The sequence below is a fragment of the Microcaecilia unicolor genome, chromosome 2 (genome assembly GCF_901765095.1).
Source record: "Microcaecilia unicolor chromosome 2, aMicUni1.1, whole genome shotgun sequence".
NCBI classification, from domain to species: domain Eukaryota; kingdom Metazoa; phylum Chordata; class Amphibia; order Gymnophiona; family Siphonopidae; genus Microcaecilia; species Microcaecilia unicolor.
In genome coordinates this window covers 575,940,786-575,961,728 of record NC_044032.1, presented here as the reverse complement: position 1 = coordinate 575,961,728, position 20,943 = coordinate 575,940,786, and the positions used below count along the sequence as shown (strand labels likewise).

The 20,943-nt window shown below is 41.4% G+C and overlaps 1 protein-coding gene and 1 non-coding gene across 2 annotated transcripts in view; both read left to right on the top strand.

Annotated features, from left to right (window-relative positions):
• Positions 1-20,943, top strand: part of STOX2 (storkhead box 2) — a 456,320-nt gene that overhangs the window by 122,545 nt on the left and 312,832 nt on the right. The gene's annotated exons all lie outside the window — the stretch shown is intronic.
• Positions 20,513-20,584, top strand: TRNAE-UUC. The gene has a single exon. It is a non-coding gene; the product is annotated as a tRNA-Glu (tRNA).

Genomic DNA, 20,943 nt, shown 5'->3' with positions numbered 1-20,943 from the left:
AGTATTCTGTACTGCAAGATTTGAAAGCATGTACTCAGAGCATGACACTATACCATATACTCAGAACACAAAGAGACTATACTTTTAGCTTCAGAAAAGGTTTATTTTAAAATGCAATTGCACACGAGAGGTAGGTTTTTTAAAGAGATCTTTACAGATAATCTGTACTTAAGCCAGGTAGCAGGTCTAGATCAAAAAGTTATAACTCACAGAACAGTCTTTTTGTTACAGAGCATGCTGTGGTCCATTGAAGATTGATGAGGCATGAGGCAGAGGCAGGTGGACTGCAAGTCAGGTCCCAAGAGTGAGCATCAGGTTCCAAGAGGAGGCAGGTCCCAAGAGAGAGAGCTGGGCTGTTTCCAGGCTTTTTATAATGTTCCCTGAGTTGTAGTTTGTGGGGGATCTTGGGTATTGTAGTTTGCAGGGGAGCATGGTCACATGTTTCCTGGATATCTGCTGGCAAATGGCTTTTCTATAGCTTGAGGGTTTCAGTCTGTTGTGATAGGTGGAGTTTCTTTTGTCATTTGAGTCATAGGAGTCTGTCTGCTTCAGTTTTTTGTTCTCTAGAGATGTCTTGGTGACCCTCCCAGCCAGCTTTTGTCTCTGTTAAGTGTTTGTAATTGACTAGCCCTGCTACCAGAAATTCCCAAGGAAAAGGGGAAAGAAGGTATTGAAATTCAGGCTAGCTGATCTCAAAGCTGTATTTTTATATTGTTATATATGATCCAGCAAAATATCATGCTACATATTTCAATAATAAACTGATACCATTACACGATCTTTGCAACCTAAGTGTAGGACCCTACATTTTTTAGGATTAAATCTAAGTTGCCAATTGCTGGAATATTCTTCAAGCTTCACCAGATCCCTCCACATGCTATCCACACCCTCCGGGGTGTCCACCCTATTACAGAGACAAACCTTACCAGACAGGCCATCTGCAATATCACTCACAAAGATGTTAAAAAGAGTCTGCTCAAGGACCGATCCCTGGGGTACACCACTGATAACATCCTTGTCTTCGGAGCAAGTTCCATTTACCACTACCCTCTGTCTCCTTCCATTTAACCAGTTTTTAACCTAGTCAGTCACTTTAGGACCCATACTGAGAGCACTCAGTTTATTTATCACACGCCTGTGTGGAAGTTTGTCAAAGGCTTTGCTAAAATCCAACTTTTTGGTCACCTAGTCAAAGAAATCAATCAGATTTGTCTGGCAAGACCTGCCTACTACTACTACTACTTGACATTTCTAAAGCGCTACTACTACTATTTAGCATTTCTATAGCGCTACAAGGCATACGCAGCGCTGCACAAACATAGAAGAAAGACAGTCCCTGCTCAAAGAGCTTACAATCTAATAGACAAAAAATAAATAAAGTAAGCAAATCAAATCAATTAATGTGGACGGGAAGGAAGAGAGGAGGGTAGGTGGAGGCGAGTGGTTACGAGTCAAAAGCAATGTTAAAGAGGTGGGCTTTCAGTCTAGATTTAAAGGTGGCCAAGGATGGGGCAAGACGTAGGGGCTCAGGAAGTTTATTCCAGGCGTAGGGTGCAGCGAGACAGAAGGCGCGAAGTCTGGAGTTGGCAGTAGCGGAGAAGGGAACAGATAAGAAGGATTTATCCACGGAGCGGAGTGCACGGGAAGGGGTATAGGGAAGGACGAGTGTGGAGAGATACTGGGGAGCAGCAGAGTGAATACATTTATAGGTTAGTAGAAGAAGTTTGAACAGGATGCGAAAACGGATAGGGAGCCAGTGAAGGGTCTTGAGGAGAGGGTTACGCAGCGCTGTACAATTTAACATAGAAGGACAGTCCCTGCTCAAAGGAGCTTACAATCTAAAGGACAAATGTACAGTCAGTCAAATAGGGGCAGTCTAGATTTCCTGAAAGGTATAAAGGTTAGGTGCCGAAAGCAACATTGAAGAGGTGGGCTTTGAGCAAGGATTTGAAGATGGGTAGGGAGGGGGCTTGGTGTAAGGGCTCAGGAAGTTGATTCCAAGCATAGGATGAAACCATGCTGCCTGAGGTCCTGCCCTCCATTAAGTTCTAGAAACCTCACAATCCTCCACTTTAGAAGCGTCAGACTAACAGGTCTGTAATTCCCAACCTCCTCCTTACATCCACTCTTGTGCAGAGGGACCACATCTGCCCTTCTACAGTCCTCCAGCACCACTCAGGACTCTAAGAAAGCATTGAAGAAGTCAAACAACGGAGCTTCCCAAACCTCCCCAAGGCCTCATCGTTTTGTCTGTTTTTAGTTTAACTAGCTCCTCATGAACACAGCCTTCTGAGAATCGGTCCTGGTCTACCGAACATCCATTTCCATTAACAATTGTTTTCTGTGGCTCTTCATTTGCGAACACAGAACAGAAATAATTGTTAAGCAGTTCAGCTTTATCTTTCAAAGATATCACCAAAACAGGGAAGATAGGGTATCCTGATAGTGAGGTTGCAAAAGAGACCGTAGTAGATCAGGTGTCCTTAATTAAAAATAAAAATCAAACAAAAGATTGCAAATTAATACTGTCAAGTACTGAGCATGATGTAAATAGGAACAACAAACATAGTACGAAATGTCTATATGCTAATGCCAGGAGCCTAAGAATTAAGATGGGAGAGTTAGAATATATTGCACTAAATGAAAAATTAGATATAATAGGCATCTCTGAGACCTGGTGGAAGGAGGATAACCAGTGGGACACTGTAATACTGGGGTACAAATTATATTATACTGAAAGGGTGGATCGAATTGGTGGAGGGGTAACATTGTATATTAACGAGAGCCTTGAATCAAATAGGTTGAAAATTCTGCAGGAAACAAAACACTTCTTGGAATCACTATGGATTGAAATTCCACATGTAAAGGGGAAAAAGGATAGTGCTAAATAGTAGTAGTAGTACCGTCCGCCTGGCCAGGATGAACAGACAGATGCAGAAATGTTAAGGAAAATTAGGGACGCAAACAAACTGGGCAACACAATAATGTCTGGGTAAATGTAACATCAGGGCATGCTAGGGAGGTAAAAATTCCTTAACGAAATCAAGGACTGCTTTATGGAGCAGCTGGTACAGGAGCCCACGAGAAAAGGAAAAATTGTAGACCTAGTCCTTAGTGGAGCTCATGATCTGGTGCGGGAGGTAATGGTGCTGGGGCTGCTTGATAACAGTGATCATAATATGATCGAATTTGATATTAGCTTTGAAGTAAGTATATACAGGAAATCAAATACGTTAGCGTTTAACTTTAAAAAAAAGGAGACTATGATAAAATGAGAAGAACGGTGAAAAAAAACCTTAGAGGAGCAGCTGCAAGGGTCAAAAATTTACATCAGGCGTGGATGCTGTTCAAAAACACCATCCTGGAAACCCAGGCCAAATATATTCCATGTATTAAAAAAGGAGGACGGGGCAAGATGGCGTCCGAGTAGGAGGTGAGAGAAGCAGCTCCACCGACTCACTTTCTTTTTCCTGCTTACCTCAATTTCCTTATTGAAACTTATGCCTAAAAGAAGGGGCAGACAGAGGGTTTCCCCAGCACCCTCAATGCAATCTCATCTGGGTCCGATGGATCGCTTCACCACCCGAGCAGGAACAGGGCAGAACGCTTTGCTGCAGGGAGGGACGGTGAGAGGTGAACCGCTCTCCCCGCTAGAAGGAGACATCACATTGAGCCCTGAAATGCGGAGTCCTCCTGTTATGCCGGCAACGCTGCAAAGTGGATGTCCCAGATCGTTAAGACCCGAAGTGGGGGAAACTGATCTGGGAGCAGGGGCAGACATTAGCAGTAGAGTGCTGAGTCCAACGCCACAGGAATGTGACGCTGTGAATGTCACAGGAGGTGAAGGAATTGCAGCAGAGGGGAGACAGCCTGAGCCTAGGGGAGAGATTCAGGAAGTGAATCTGCTACAAACAAAGGTTCTAACGACAGAAAAGCCAGAAGTAATTACCTTGGGAAACATATGGGATGCCCTGGTGAGTCTGGAAAACTCTTTTATTCAAAAAATTACCTCTGTTTTAAAGCCAATTCAAACCTTTTCTGATAAAATTGAAGTAATGGAAAAACAAATACAACAGACTAAAGTGTTTGAACAGTCTATTAAAACAGAAACTGACAAGATCAGAGATGGCCAAGTGGCACTAATGAAAGAAAATTTACTTTTGCAAAGAAAAATAGAAAATAAACAACGGATGAAAACTCTAAGACTTGTAAATTTTCCTAAAGTGCCATCAGTGGCTCCATTGTTAACCTTTAAGAGATACCTCACGGAAATTTTGAAAATATCTGATCAATTATATCCACCGATCTCAAGGATTTACTATTTAGCGCCTTATATTAAGCAATCTACAGATCAAGTGTTAACAGCAGGATCAGAAATACCATTTGAGGAGTTAAATTTAAACCTTTCTCAAATAATAGAAAATGAACTATTAGGCGTACAAGCAGCTACCTTGATAGTGGACTTTGTATTACAGCCTGACCGAGATTGGATCTTAAAGACCTTTTTTTCTCACCGAGAGGATATGTTTCTTAATTGTAAAGTTAAAATATTTCCAGATGTATCTAAACAGACACAGAAAAGGCGTCAATCCTTTTTGAAATTGCGTACTCGTATCCTCCAATTAGGAGGAATCTTCTGGTTAAATTTTCCTTGTAAATGCGTGATAAAATTGCAATCTGTTAAATATGTTTTCTATGAGAGCGAACATTTACAGGCCTTTTTGGACTCTAAACAAGGCCCGGCTGTATCCTCACCGTTAGCAAACTCCCTGATATCTACTCCGTAAGAATATAAGCACGGGTGGTATACCCCTACTATTTTCCTGGTATTAAGTATTATAACTTTGAATTGTGTCTTGCCTTTATTGTGGACTTGAGATGTATATGTCATTGGAAAAAAAAAAAAAATTAGTTATTTGTGAAATTTTTGAGTTATAACAGCTGACATTATTCTTTCTGTACAAGATTGTTTCTTGTGAATTATTTTGAAATTAATAAATAAATATTAAAAAAAAAAAAAAAAAGGAGGACGGAAGATCAAATAACAGCCAGCATGGTTAAAAAGTGAGGTGAAGGAAGCTATTAGAGCTAAAAGAAAATCCTTCAGAAAATGGAAGAAGGAACTGACTGAAAGTAATAAGAAACAGCATAAGGAATGTCAAGTCAAATGCAAAGCGCTGATAAGGAAGGCTAAGAGGGACTTTGAAAAAAAAGATTGCACTGGAGGCAAAAACATATAGTAAAATATTTTAAAGGTATATTAAAAGCAGGAAGCCGGCAAAAGAATCAGTTGGACTGCTAGATGACCGAGGAGTAAAAGGGGCAATCAGGGAAGACAAAGCCTTAGCAGAGAGATCCAGTTTCTCATATATAAGTACACAACTCTGGAATGCATTTCCAAAAGCCGTGAAAACTACATATGACCACCTCAACTTCTGGAAATCACTAAAGACCAACCTGTTCAAAAAGGCATATCCCACTGCCCCAACTTAAGTACCTGAACCCAGCAACATAAAGATACCTAAACTTGTAATGAACACTATGAACTTTACATAACTTCCCTCTCTATGATTCCTTAATGTGTCTGTACATACCTATTTCATTGAAAATTAACCTCACTCTGTATTTGTTTCTTCACCGTAGGTAGCTATCACCTTACGGTATTATGTAAGCCACATTGAGCCTGCAAATAGGTGGGATAATGTGGGGTACAAATATAATAAATAAATAGATGAATTCTTTGCTTCGGTCTTCACCGAGGAAGATTTGGGTGAGATACCAGTGCCAGAAATGGTATTCGAAGTTGACAAGTCAGAGAAACTGAATGAATTCTCTATAAACCTGGAGGATGTAATGGGGCAGTTCTACAAACTGAAGAGTAGCAAATCTCCTGGACCGGATGGTATTCATCATAGAGTACTGATAGAACTGAAAAATGAACTTGCGGAGCTATTGTTAGTAATATGTAATTTATCTTTAAAATCAGGCATGGTACCGGGCGTGAACTGCCCTTCACAAAACAGGAAGTTGCGTCACAAGGGGCGGGACAGTTCAGAGAGAAAGTCCCAGTGGAGGCTGCAGGCAGCCTATGAGTGTCATTGCTGCTGCCCGGGTGAAGACTGAAGCGGAAATAATTTTGAGGGACACAGGAGATGCACTCCCTGTTAAAAATTTCTGGCTACGCCACTGGTATATCTACATTACCATGCAGTGCCTGGTTAATGCGGGAGCACTTAAGTGCTCAAGTGGTAATTTTTTTAAAATGGCAACATTAATGAAAATTATAGAAAAAAGCTTTTTTAATGGCTGCGGTAAAAATGACTTCAGCACGAGGGGAAAACCCACGTAAAGGTGCCCCAAGGCCAATTCTTATCACAGTTTAGTAAAAGGACCCTTAAATACATGATCTGTTATGATTCGGAGGATATGTTTACGTCTATCTTCCAAAGGATTTACTTTTCTCTGATACAGCGTATTATTCTCCAAGCATTTCTCACCTACTAAGTCACACTGTCCATAGGGGATTAAAATATGGCTTATGAAAAGCAAATTACATAGAAAGAAGAGAAATGATCAGCTCAGATCCCAAGCTTTTGGCTGTGCTTAACACATAATGGTATTTTGAGAGATTAAGATAAGCACATTGAGTGCTTGGATTTTATGCACACTAGCAGTTTGCAGTATCAGGTATTGCGTCACTTTGACAGGTACCCTGACAAAGGCGTACGTGCCAAAACACAGCCTGTGTTGGGACTTTTGGTCAAGTGCATCCTATGCACTACATGCGAAGACTGTATTGAAAATACTTCCATTGTTTTAAGGAATCAAAAGACTTTTTCTTGGTGTCTTCCACTCTTTTTGATTTGAACTGTTGTTCGCTTGTGGAAGGTTTTTTCCCTTTTTTCTTCTTTGTTTTTCCCTATTTTCCAACACAAAATGGGTTCAGCTATCAGAATACTAACAGCCCTTTTGTCACTCAGAAAGGTGGTCAACTGTGAAGGCTCATAAAACGTATACCTTAATAATTAATAATAGATTTATATGTGAGTTTAAGGAGCATGTGAGCTCCTATCCCTACTACCTCAGATTTCAGTAAAATAAATTGCTTCCTTTTCCACTGGGTGTTCTTTGCCACATCTGGAAACATTCTAATTTTACAATTCAAAAAACTCTTATCCCAATATTTGAAGAATATGTGTGATAGCCATTCTTGGTCTGAATATAAATCCAGGCAAACTACTAAATAGCAAGAATAGTCAGATCAATGATAAGTTCAACAAATTCATTTCCTGAGATTCTTCTTGCACATCCTGGTTTTTCTTTTACAAAGATGGCATCCTCATTCATTGTGGATTTCAAATCAGTGGCGTAGCCACAGGTGGGCGTGACTTTGGACTCAGGCCCACTCAAAATCGTAACACTCTTGCTGTGGCTGGTGAGGATCCCCAAACCTTGCCAGCTAAAGATTTTCTTTCCTTGGGCAGCCAGTGCTCTTCCAAATGTCAGCCTGCAACACTTACCTTGAGCTGATGCTGAGATGGCCCTTCTGCACATGCTCAGTTTTCGCACATGGCAAAAGCACTGAGCATGCACGGTCTGCTGGCAGCAGCATCAGTTTGGGGCTGCTGTTTCGAAGAGTGCTGGCTGCTCGAAGAGGAGGAGGAAATCTTCAGCTGGCATGGTTTGGGGATCCCCGCCAGCTCAAATATTTAATATTTGGGGTTTGTGGGAAGGGACAGGTAGAGAGAGGAGCAAATCGGGAGGGGGAATTCCGTGCCCACCCACCTTGGGCTCAGGCCCACCCAAAATTGGTCATCTGGCTATTCCCCTGTTTCTAATAGTGGGCAATTAATACCTACCACTGCTGTTTATCATTTCTATAGTGCTACTAGATGTATGCTGTGCTGTACACATTATCTGCATGTACTTTTCTCTGTCCCTAATGGGCTCACAATCTAAGGTGTTTTTTATATCTGGGGCAACAGAGGATAAAGAGGGTCTTTTACTAAGGCGTGCTCACGTTTTTGGCATTTGCTAAAATTGTGGGCGCGCTAAACATTAGACATGCCAATGCATTCCTATGGGCATCTCTAACATTTAGAGCACCCACAATTTTAGCGCGTGCTAAAACTGTGAGCACGCCTTAGTAAAAGACGCCCTAAGTGACTTGCCCATGGTCACAGTTGAACCCAGTTCCCCAGGATCACACTCACTGCACTAACCATTACGCTACTCTTCCACTCCACTCCTCCTTTGTGGCTGTCTTTTTCCTGATTTTTTTAAATTATATTTTTCAAAATACAATAACAAAGAAGAAAAAATATGAAACTCAAGCAGGTAATAATCAAAACTTATCAATCAACCAACAAGAAAAAAGGAAAAAATAAACAAGGAAATAATCAATCCTTGAGTGTCAAAGTTCAAGTCCATACATATTCTTTGGGCTGCACATACTGCAGTAGGACATGTTTATCCAGTCCTACCCTAGCTGAGATAATATTTAACCATCTCTCTGACCTCATGTGCAACTTTCTTTAAATCAATCACCTTGCTTTCTAACTCTTCTTACTCTCTTACCTATCTATATGTTCCATCTTTGCTTTACCTTCGCTTTACCACCTTTGCTTTACCTACTATACATGTACCTTATCTACCATAATATCACCTTGTATTCGTTCAGACCGGAACCGGCTAACGCCGTGAATGGTAATATGTAAGCCACATTGAGCCTGCAAAAAGGTGGGAAAATGTGGGATACAAATGTAACAAATAAATTACCCTTCACTATCAATTAAAATGTTCTATTACGTATTGTGTTGACATTGTAAGTAGTATACTATACCATACTTCGTATTGTTATTTGAATATTTTTACTGCTGTAATTGCCTATTTCTCATGTTTGTTCTATTCTTACTGTACACCGCCTTGAGTGAATTCCTTCAAAAAGGCGGTAAATAAATCCTAATAAATAAATATTTGAAGAGAGGCAACAGAAAAGTGAGAGATGATGTCAAACAAATAATACTGCAAAAACCACTATATAAGGAAAAGTGGCTAGGTAGGTCACATTACAATTCATACCGTCAACTATCTAACAAACTGATCCTATAACTCAGAAGGCTTCAACAATAAAGCAACATTTTTTTTAATCTAGAAAAGATTTTAATTGTTTAGGGTCCCAAAAAATATATATCTGCTCAGTCAACTTAATCATATACTTAGTAGGAAAATGCAGAAAAAATTGATCCCTAAGTGCCAGTATTTGTTGATGCAGACTAATGACAAATTCTTCTTTTTTCCTGTGTCTGCCTAGATACATCTGGAAATGTCCATATCCTTTGACCCATAAACTTCTTATGGAAAAATAATCCAAGTATTGAGTCTTTATCAGATTCAAATACAAAAGGAAATAAGAAGAGTAGCTCTCTCTTTAACATCATCTAGAGACATCTCTAAAAAAGCTGTTAAATTTAAACTGTCAGGAGAGACAACATCCACCACTCCTTGACAGTTTTGTTCCTCCATTTTGTTTTTATAAGGCAAATAAAAGATCTTATGAAAAGGTGGTATAGCATCTTCTATTAACCCAAGACTCTTGAAGAAATTTCTTGAAGAGTTATTTAGCTGATATCAAGGAGACCACTGGGAAGTTGACAACTCTCAAGTTCAAAGTCCTAAGCTCCATCCTATTCTGCTGTGCCATGAGATATTTAACAAGTATAGCTTTCACAGTCTCAGTCTTCCATATCTCTTAGTTGGGCCTCTTGAGCTGGAGTATTAGCTTCTAGAGTATTCATTCGATCTTCCAGTCTTCCCATATATGCTTCTAGTGTATTTACTCTCCCACTCACAGTCTGTTCTAATGTTACCAAAGCAGTCCAGATAGAATCGAGTTACCTTCTCAGGCTTCACAAGCTTCAGTGAGCTTGACATTTCAGGGGGTCTCACCCAGGGCTGAATGTCTCGAGCCTCCAGCATCTCCCACTGTTAGCACATATTTTGCAGCTCCTTGCTTGCTGACTTCTCTGCAGCAAGAGCTTCTGGGATCACCTAGCAGTACAACCAGTTCAGCTCTGGCATCCAAGACGCAGGTTCCATGTCCAGACCTCCCCAGAGTTTGATTGTGACCCTGATTGATGTTCCAAGCTGAGAAGGTGGGCAACAGGTTTTAGGGCTCAAAGACACCTCAGTTCGGAGAGAGTCTCCCTTCTCCACTCCAGCAATAAGGCTCACACCTGATACTAATACTGCTGCCAATGCACAAACTATCTAGGGAATTGTCTGCTGGGTTTTTGGTAGGGCGTTCACCAGCTTCTTCTTAATATCCCCTTTCCCCTTTTGGCAAAGTCTCAAAATGTTGAAACCTAGATATAGGTAAACCAGGGTAGGAGCTCAGCAAAACAGGCCCTACCTAATCAACGCCATGTTGCCACTCTTTTTCTGATTTATGCTGATCCATTCTTGAATTCTTTGTTCCTGTGTGGGACTATAATTGCAAAGGCATAAAAATAAATGTTATGGACACAGTCTTTGCTTTACTTTACCTTAGTTAATGAATGCATATCACAGTGTCATCTTCTTGTAAAAGTTTGCTATTAACACAATGCACCTGCTTGCTTGGTAGCCTTGATAGAGAATAGATTCTAGCTGTTTATTTATTTCTAATTCATCTAAGGAGATGAAAGGGACGGCAGGTTGAAAAACAAAATGGGAAACATGTTTGATGTAGTGCATGGAATTAATGAAGTTCTTTTTAAACATCACACATCGGCTTAAGTGTGAAAACCTCTGATGTTCTTCATAAGGAGGTACTACACTTGTAAAGAGATGATTATTTCACAAGGTCTCTAGCATATAACATCCATGGGCCTCAGTAAAGGAAGACCTCAATCTCTTGTTTCGAAATAGCCAAACTCTGTCAATTGAATTCAGACTCTGATTAAATAGTCTTACCTGATCTGTAAATATGACATCCTCTGCTTTTGGAGGTGCTGTTAAACATTAGGAGCTGTTAAGGCCTTTATATGAAGGCAATATTGAAAGTAATTGTTTTAAACATCCCTTGTCCCTCCAAAGCTCACTTTCCATGTTCCTGGTTTATTCCATAGATTTATGCAGAAAATTAAACTACCCTCACTCAGCATAAGGAAGTTAAGAATAAATAACTTCAGGCATATGCCTATTTCTTTTGTTACATTTGTACCCCGCTTTCCCACTCACAGCAGGCTCAATGCAGCTTACATGGGGCAATGGAGGGCTAAGTGACTTGCCCAGAGTCACAAGGAGTTACCTGTGCCTGAAGTGGGAATTGAACTCAGTTCCTCAAGACCAAAGTCCACCACCCTAACCACTAGGCCACTCCTCACTGGTCTTGTTAAGATGAGATTTTTACCATAGGCACAGAATGGGGAAAAGTCCTTTTTAATAAATTTCTGTATGTGAACTTTATTTATTAATCAAAAACACTCCAGCTCACTGAGACTGCCACTAACATTTAAGCTCCTGTCGAAGGTAGGGATCTCGGCAGCATAATACATTGAACTATGCTTGCATGGCAGAACTGTCTGCCTTTCTCTTAAAACAGATACACATGAGGCACACCTTGGTTAAGTTTATCAAGTTATCTAATGGTAGCTGTGGTGTCTTCATGTTGCTGTCATGAATCCAACACTATGGGAGTCTGGAGTAAAGACATAATATCATGTCCTGATCCTCATATAAGATACATTTTTCATGTAACATAGCATGAATAACTGAAGACAAAAATGCATGGAAAGAGTGCAGTAAACAGGGGGTGTGGCCAAGATGGCGTTGGAGCAGGATGTTTGTGAGGCAGATCTCTGCAATTAACTCTAAATATTGTCTTACTGTTTTCCTTGATGCCTAAGAGGAAGGGTAAAGTTCAGGTTTACCCCTCCTTAATTCCTGGAGCTCCCTCCTTGAAACAGGCTGTGATAACTGTCTACACACACCCAGCAAGAACGGGTGCTTCTGCTGATGCTGGTACAGAGCAGAGTCTCAGCACGGAGGTCGAATTATCGTTTAGCCTGTGTTGCCCTGCCAATCTTCCGGGGCTGCTCAGCAAGCTGAGAGAACCGCAGGCAGGAACGTCAAAAGGCGACAGTCTCCAGCCGTCTGTGGAGGGGCATATCCCCAGTACTACTGAATGGCAAGAGATGACAACGCTGTAAGTTCTGGGAACTCCAACAGTCTCCTCAGCAAAGTTTTCTGTGAGACTTCCTATTGAGGACACTACCCCCACAGTGGCTGAGGGTAGTTAACACAGGGGCGTAGCTTGGTGGGTCACCAGGGGAGTGGCTGCACACCCAAACGGACTTCCAACGGCACCTATTTTTGACGTGATCTGTCATGTTTAAATTTAGCGCCATCGCTGACAGCAGTCCGCTCTCTGGTTCCCCCCACCCCCCGTGCCCTCAACCTGGCTACGCCTCTGAGTTCACATCAGTCCAGTTCTGCAGCTTTAAATGTAAGACTTTTAAATTTTCCATCCATCAAGTTATGCTCTGCTCGAGTCGAGATAGTTTTTACAAATTTTTAAAAGAAATTTTCAAGTATCCAGAAGATGGTTTTCCAGTTTTACAGAAGTTGTATTTTATTTTTACTGGTTTCGACTATGCAGGTGGAAACCCTGGAAGGGCTGATTGTGGCAGAACTTTCTTCAGACAGCTTAAATGTGTCAACACCTCTGGCAAGCTCCCGGGAGGAAGTAGCATTTAGGGCTACCCTTCTGGAATCTTTTGTTTGTTTGCAGGATAAAGAAGCATTGCTTAGGTTATACTTGAGACAAACCACCTTAGTCATGTTTTTGGGAGCTAAGATATGACTATTTCCAGATGTCTACGGATGGACACAGGAGAGAAGGAAAAATATTTCTTTTAATAAGGCAGTAGGCAATAGCCTTGGAGGGTAAGATTTCAGTTAAGATGTCCATGTAAATGTGTTTCGAAGATAGATAATACTGAATACCATTTCTTTGAGCCTTCTCAGTTGCACCACTTTTTGGATGGAAGATTATACTAAAAGCAAGCCGAATAAGTGCAGGGTAGAATTTATTTAGTGCTAGGTCCTGCTTCTTTCCCTAGGTAGTTTATTTCTGTTATTTTCCTCTCATGACTAGTATGATAAACATTCTCCCTTACTGATGTGGACCATAAGCCTTGATTTATTGGGAGATTTTTTTGCCTGTATTTATATTTCTTCTTTATTTGTTTTTATAGGGTATAATGGCTGTACAAAGTTAATCTTTGTGAGTCTATTATAAATTGCATATATTAGTGGTTCCCAAACCTAGTCCTGGATGCACTCCAGCCAGTCAGGTTTTCAGGATAACCACAATGAGAGAGATTTGCATGCAGTGGAGGCAGTTACTACTACTACTACTACTTAACATTTCTAGAGCGCTACTAGGGTTACGCAGCGCTGTACAGTTTGACAAAGAAGGACAGTCCCTTCTCAAAGGAGCTTACAATCTAAAGGACGAAATGTCAAGTTGGGGCAGTCTAGATTTCCTGAATAGGGGTGTAGTGGTTAGGTGCCGAAGGCGACATTGAAGAGGTGGGCTTTGAGCAAGGATTTGAAGATGGGCAGGGAGGGGGCCTGGCGTATGGGCTCAGGGAGTTTATTCCAAGCATGGGGTGAGGCGAGGCAGAAAGGGCGGAGCCTGGAGTTGGCGTTGGTGGAGAAGGGTACTGAGAGGAGGGATTTGTCCTGTGAGCGGAGGTTACGGGTAGGAATGTAAGGGGAGAGGAGGGTAGAGAGGTAAGGAGGGGCTGCAGATTGAGGGCATTTGTAGGTTAGTAGGAGAAGCTTGAATTGTATGCGGTACCTGATCGGAAGCCAGTGAAGTGACTTGAGGAGAGGGGTGATAAGCAAATCTCTCTTTTGAATATTCATTGTGGATTTCCTGAAAACCTGACTGGCTAGGGTGCCTCTAGGACCAGGTTTGGGAACCACTCGCATAAATAAAATGTAAAAAAAAAAAAAAAAAAAGAGTGCATTATACACAGAGATTCTCTGATGGCAAGAGGATTGAATTCAGGTACAGAGCAGTTCCATCCAAAGCAAAAGTTAAATGGCTTTTTGCATTTCATAAAAGTAAAAGAGAGAAGGGGAACCTGTCCAGAGCAGCAGTTACAACCCTAATCCAAGGCACAGGAGAGGGTAACCTACACCAAACAGCAATTTCAACCCTAAGCCAAGGCACAGAGGAGAATAACCTGTATTGAAGGGGGGCAGACTCAAGAAAAATGTCAGGAAGTATTTTTTCATGGAGAGAGTAGTGGATGCTTGGAATGCCCTCCCATGGGAGGTGGTGGAAATGAAAACGGTAATAGAATTCAAACACGCGTGGGATAAACATAAAGGAATCCTATTCAGAAGGAATGGATCCTAAGGAGCTTAGCCGAGATTGGGTGGCAGAGCCAGCCGGTGGTGGGAGGCGAGGATAGTGCTGGGCAGACTTATACGGTCTGTGCCAGAGCCAGTGGTGGGAGGCGGGGCTGGTGGTTGGGAGGCGGAGATAGTGCTGGACAGACTTATACGGTCTGTGCCCTGATGAGGACAGGTACAAATCAAAGTAGGGTATACACAAAAAGTAGCACATATGAGTTTGTCTTGTTGGGCAGACTGGATGGACCATGCAGGTCTTTTTCTGCCGTCATTTACTATGTTACTATGTATGGAGTGGTAGTTACAACCCTAAACCAAAGCACACAAGAAGGTAACCTTCATGGAATGGCAGTTATAACCTTAAACAAAGGCACAGAGGACAGTAACCTGCATGGAGTGGCAGTTACAACCCTAATCCAAGGCACAGGAGAGGGTAACCTGCACCAAACAGCAATTTCAACCCTAAGCCAAGGCACAGATGAGAATAACCTGTATGCAGTGGTAGTTACAACCCTAAACCATGGCACACAAGAAGGTAACCTTCATGGAATGGCAGTTAAAACCCTAAACCCGTCCAAGGCAAAGGAGAAGATAACTTTCACAGAACAACAGTTACAACCTAAAAGGCACAGAGGAGAGTAACCTGCTTGGAGCGGCAGTTACAGCCCTAAACTAAGGCACAGAGGAGAATAACTTGTATGGAGTGGCAGCTACAACCCTAAAAAAAAGCACAGAAGAGGGTATCTTCAAGGAACAGCAGTTACGCTAAACAAAAGCACAGGAGAGAGTAACCTGCTCAGTACGGAAGCTACAACCCACAACCAAGGCACAGGAGAGGGTAACCTACCCGAAGCAGCAATTGCAACCCTAAAGAAAGGCACAGAAGAAAGTAACCTGCATGGAGCAGCAGTTACAACCCTAAACAAACACACAGAGTAGGGTTATCTGCACAGAGAGGCAGTTACAACCCTAAACATAAGCACAGAATAGAGTAACCTGCACAAAGCAATAGTTACAATCCTAAACAAAAGCATGGGAGAGGAATGTACATGGGGCAACAATTACCACCTTAAACTAAGGCATAGAGGGGGTAATCTGCATGGAGCTGTAGTTATGCCACTCTACTGGGCAGACTAGATGGATCATGCTGGTCTTTATCCGCTATCACTTGCTCTGTTACTATGAGTTGATAAGATGGGATAAATAGATAATACAAGGTGTGTACCATGGTATAAAGCATGAAGACACATAGAAACATACAGATCAATATTCAAAAGGATTTATCCATATAGCAGCCACTGCTATACAGTTAAGTTCCCTATCTGTTCATTGTCAGTGGCACTATAAGCTGACTGCTCTGGGACTTTCCATATAGAACAGGTGGAGTGAGAATATTTCACCCAGCTATGTGGATAGCAGTGATATTCAGCCGCTATCCCTACAGCTCCGTGGTTGAAGTTAGGACAGAAAAATTACAGGTAGTGGCTAAAGATCACCACTATCCGTATAGTCGCCAGCAGCATGTCTGCCTACATATATTCAGTGCTGCCACCTGTCCAGACAGCAGCATGAATTTTAATGCTGCAGCCAGAGTTTTAGAAAACTCACCATCACAGCTAGGTATTGAGGTGCTACTACTACTACTACTTATCATTTCTAAAGCGCTACTAGATGTATGCAGCGCTGTACACTTGAACATGAAGAGACAGTCCCTGCTCGACAGAGCTTACAATCTAATTAGGACAGACAGACAGAACAAACAAGAGATAAGGGAATATTAAAGAGAGGATGATAAAATAAGGGTTCTGAACAAAGTGAATAAGGGTTAGGTGCTATAGACTATAGAGGAGTGGCCTAGTAGTTAGAGCACTTGTCTTGATATCCAGAGGTAGCTTGTTCAAATCCCGCTGCTTGTGGTTTTGGGCAAGTCACTTAACCCTCCATTGCCTCAGGTACAAACTTAGATTGTGAGCCCTCCTGGGACAGAGAAATATCCTTTGAGCTACTACTGAAAAAGGTGTGAATAAAATAAAATATAATGGCACATAAGGGCTGTTAGGCCAAACTCATCTGCAACATTTCATTCCTGACATGGTGTTTCCCAGTAGATTTCTGACTTTTGCTTCACTCATTGTAACGTACTTTGAGATATTGCTATGGAAAGGGGCATAGCAAATACATGAAAAACCTAAACTAAATTCTCTTTATTACATGCTTTTTTTGAACTTCTTTCCTATTTTTGTCTCCACCACTTCCACTCATTCACGCTTCTCATGAAGAAATATTTTCTGATGCTGGTCCTAAATCTACAAACACGAACACAGCAGAGGTGACTAAAAACAGTAGCCAAACTATGTGGAAATCAGAGGTTTATTAGCATCCAAGATGAGCTGTGTTTCAGCCTAAAAGGCCTGTATCAGGAGTCTAAAAACAATAAAGAAATGTATACATAGTGGATAAACTGAATAAATTAATACAAAGGGGCCCTAAAAATACATATTATCACATTGAATAAATAATAGAAACTTATCACACAAAAATCATGAATATATAAACATATCAAAAACAGTAATATTAATAAAAAAAGACTAATGCTAATAAAGATGGTAATAAAAATTTAAGATTTGCATCATTAATATAAAACATAATACATTCTAAAGTTCATAACATATGTATTGTAAATGCATAAAAGGAAAACATACATATAAAAATATATTTGAGATGTAAATAATCATATATTGTTAAAATCAATAGTGATACAAAACATAATACATTTCTAAATATATAACATATATACGGTCAATATATAAATGGATATAACTCACCATAAATATGAAAACTAATAAAAAACATAACTGGACATGTATACACAATCATAAATCGAATAAATATACTGAAACTAAATGAAAATACCTTCAAAGGTTGTGAATGAGAAAATCCATCTGGTATTGTGTATTGCAATGTTTGAAAACACTGTACAATAAAGCGAAATGGATGAACTGTTAAAAACCGGGCCTGAGGAATTTTATCCCCCCTGCCCCCCCTCTCGGCGGCCCTGCTGGTGGTGTTGTGTGTGCAGGGAAAAAAGAAGATTCAACAACCCTCTTCCTTTTTCTGTCTCAGACAACCTTCCATCGCCTACCTTTAAAGGCAGTTTTCCACTCCCAAACACAGACAGCGTTTTATCCAACACTGCCCGCATCATTCCCTGTGTCTTCCTTCTGCTGCACCCCACCCCTCCTTTGTTATAACTTTCTTTTTCCACAGGAGGGCGACAGAGGTAAGATGCTATCGGTATTCAGGAGGGGTAATTTGCCTTTAAAGGTAGGCTTAGGCTGGGGGGAGGATGGCCTGAGGGGTGGGCACAAATGTGAAGGCGCCAAGCCAAAAGTTGGCTCATGGTGCCACAGTCCCTTGAGCTGACCCTGGTGCTCACTCTACCTCTGGACCACCTATAAAATTGCCAACTGAGTTGGTGGTTAGCATTGATATTCAGTGGCACTATCTGGTTAAGTTCTGCTGAGTATCAACGGATAGCCCTGCAAAAGTGATTTAAACGGTCAGAAGCCTCTCCTGCCCTGTTAAATCGCTTTGAATATCAACCCCTTAGAGCCTAATATTCAAAGAAATTTATCCGCTGACTGGGAGCTTTCTGGATTTTCAGTGACATTATCCAGATAGTGCCATTGAAAATCCATGCAGACTGTTCTAGCACTATCCGGATAGTACTGGGGTGGTCCAGAGGCGGAGCTGAAATTTATCCCGAGACCAGCAATATTCAGGCCCAGTATCCACATAACTATCTTAGGGCAGTAAAAAGGTTATTCTGCGTTAGCCAATTACTTATCCAGATACCAGCGAAGAATATCAACATTATCCGGATAAGAATGGTAGTCACTGCTATACCTGAATATCCAGCGCTGATACGTGAATATTGGCTGGCCTTGAATATTTGAGTACATCTTTAAACACCGTGGCAAGCATTTAAAAGGAATGCTGATCACAGAGTTTAAATGCAGATAAGGTCCTCCTGGATGTGCCTTCTTTTCACGAGTCAGATTAGATGCATATCAATCTTCTCTTTTTATGGTTGCTGAACTAAGGCTATGGAATGCTTTGCCATATGCTTTGTGCTCATTATCAACAATACTCTACTTTAGAAAACATTTTAAAACTTATCTTTTTCAACAAGACTTTTCTCTACTATAGAATTTCATTGCCTACATTAGGATGTGGTTTTATTTATAGTGTTTATTCACGGTATTTGTGAAGTCAGGTGTTTTTGCTGTAATCTGGTGTGACATGATGTTACACTGAAGCTCTGTAAGCATTTTTAGTTTGTTCTAGTCATTTATATCTGTCTATTTATTTATGTATTCAAAAAATGTATAATCCACTCAATCTAAATTCTCAGCAGAGAACAAAAAGAACATATATAATAGTGTCACAAAAATAACACACAGGATATATCAAAATATTAGAAACAACTTAAAATAATAAGCCAATCTAACATCACATATTGTCTAGATGTCTATGATTTTTATTAATTTTTAGTATTGTTTTATATGTTTGCTTTATTATGCATGTTTTATTGTTTGCCACCTAGATTTGGAGATAGTACAGTTTAAAAGATCTTGTAAATAAATAACATTAGATTTCTTTATCTGTTTTTTTTTTTACAGATTCCTTTTTCCCCTTAACCTTTGACACATACCAACAAGAACCAAACTTAGAGGGTCTTTTACTAAGGGGCGCTCACGTTTTTAGCACGCGCTAAAATTGGGCACGTGCTAAACGTTAGAGATTCCCCTAGGAATGCATTGGCGTCTCTAATGTTTAGCGTGCGCCTATTTTTAGCATGTGCTAAAAATGTGAGTGCGCCGTAGTAAAAGACCCCCTCAGGGGGATCAAACAGAGCCTTTTTGGACAGTAGACTAGATGCGTAATTGGAACTTTAATTGGCCATCGATGACTACTCCATAATTGGAACTTTAGTTGGCCATCCATGACTACTCCCTGAATTTTCAGGGATTGAACAATGTAGATCTGAATCCCATCCATTAAAAAGGGGTGTAAGTATGCAGTGTTATGGTACAGCGCTACAGAGCAGGGCCTACGTTTTATTCACATTTAGCTTCAGTTTGCTGGAACCTGTTCTGGGCTTTACCACCCCCTTGCGCTCTATATTTTACCATCGTCTCCAAGTTCGCCGCCGATTCTAAGACGTGTTGCCTCAGAGTGCTAGAAATCTGGAATCAACGCTCACGGCTACAGCGTGGTGAACAAACGTAGAAACCTGAATGTATTTGTGGGGGGGAGGGGGAGTGGCCACGTGAGGGTGAGATAAAGCCCATCCACACCAGCTCACCCCACGCTTTCTCAGGATAAGGTATTGCCATGAGAAAGGCTAGGGTTACCATATGTCCGGTTTTACCCGGACATGTCCTCGACATAGCCGGGTGGGTTTTGCCTACCTGCCCATTTGTCTTATGGCCCAAAATGGCCCAAAATGGCCACCGAGAGTTGAAGTGTCATGAGGTCACTTCAACTCTCGTTGGCCATTTTTTTTTGGGGGGGGGGGAGTGATGGGGCTGGGGTGGTATGTGACAGAGGGGTGGAGCATGCATCTTCTTTTTAGGGGGAGCAAATATGGTAACCTTAAGAACGGCTAGAAGTGAAACGCTTGTGGGCTCTTTTCAAAAATACAAGGACTTGAGGGCGGGTACGCAATGAAGTGACTTAAGTAGTCAACCTAAAACAACTCAAGAGAAAATATTTCTTCACTCCACGTATATGTGTGTGTGTGTAATTAAACTCTAGAAAATCATTGCCAGAGAGTGTGGTAAAAGCAGTTAGCATAGCAGGGTTTAAAAAAGGTTGGGACAAGCTCCTGCAAGAAACCCTTGGGATAATCCACTGCTTATTCCTGGGATAAGCAGCGCAAGATCGTTTTTTATTCTCTTTGGGATCTTGCCAGGTACTTGGTGACCTGGATTGGCCACTGTTGGACGAAACAGGATACTGGGCTCGATGAACCTTCAGGCTAACCCAGCATGGCAATGCGATCTGTGGCCTTCCTAAAGCACAGCCCCTGGCCAAGCAATCCCTGGTGGTCTAGTGGTCAGGATTTGGTGCTTTCACCACCAAGGTCCGGCTTCGATTCCCGGCCAGGGAAGCAAGCTTCCTCTGCTGTCAGGACTGGCAGCTGTCAGCTGCTCTCAAAGCAAAGTTTTGATGATGAGCCCCTGCCTGCCACCTACCCAAATGTTTCCCCAGTTCTTTTACCATACATTTCACATCTCGGTAAACCCACCTAGGTGCGTTACATAAAGAAAAGAGAAGTTGGAACTACAACATTCATAGGAAAGAATCTTGAGGGTTAGGTCACAGCTGCGGCCTCCGATTGCCCACGGTGAAAGTCAAGCACCAAGGAAACAGAACGGCGACCTAGAGATGTTTGTCAACCCGTTAGAGTCTATGAAATGATGATTCAACTGGAAGGCTGAGAGGAAGACTGCTCCACAGGGATGGGGC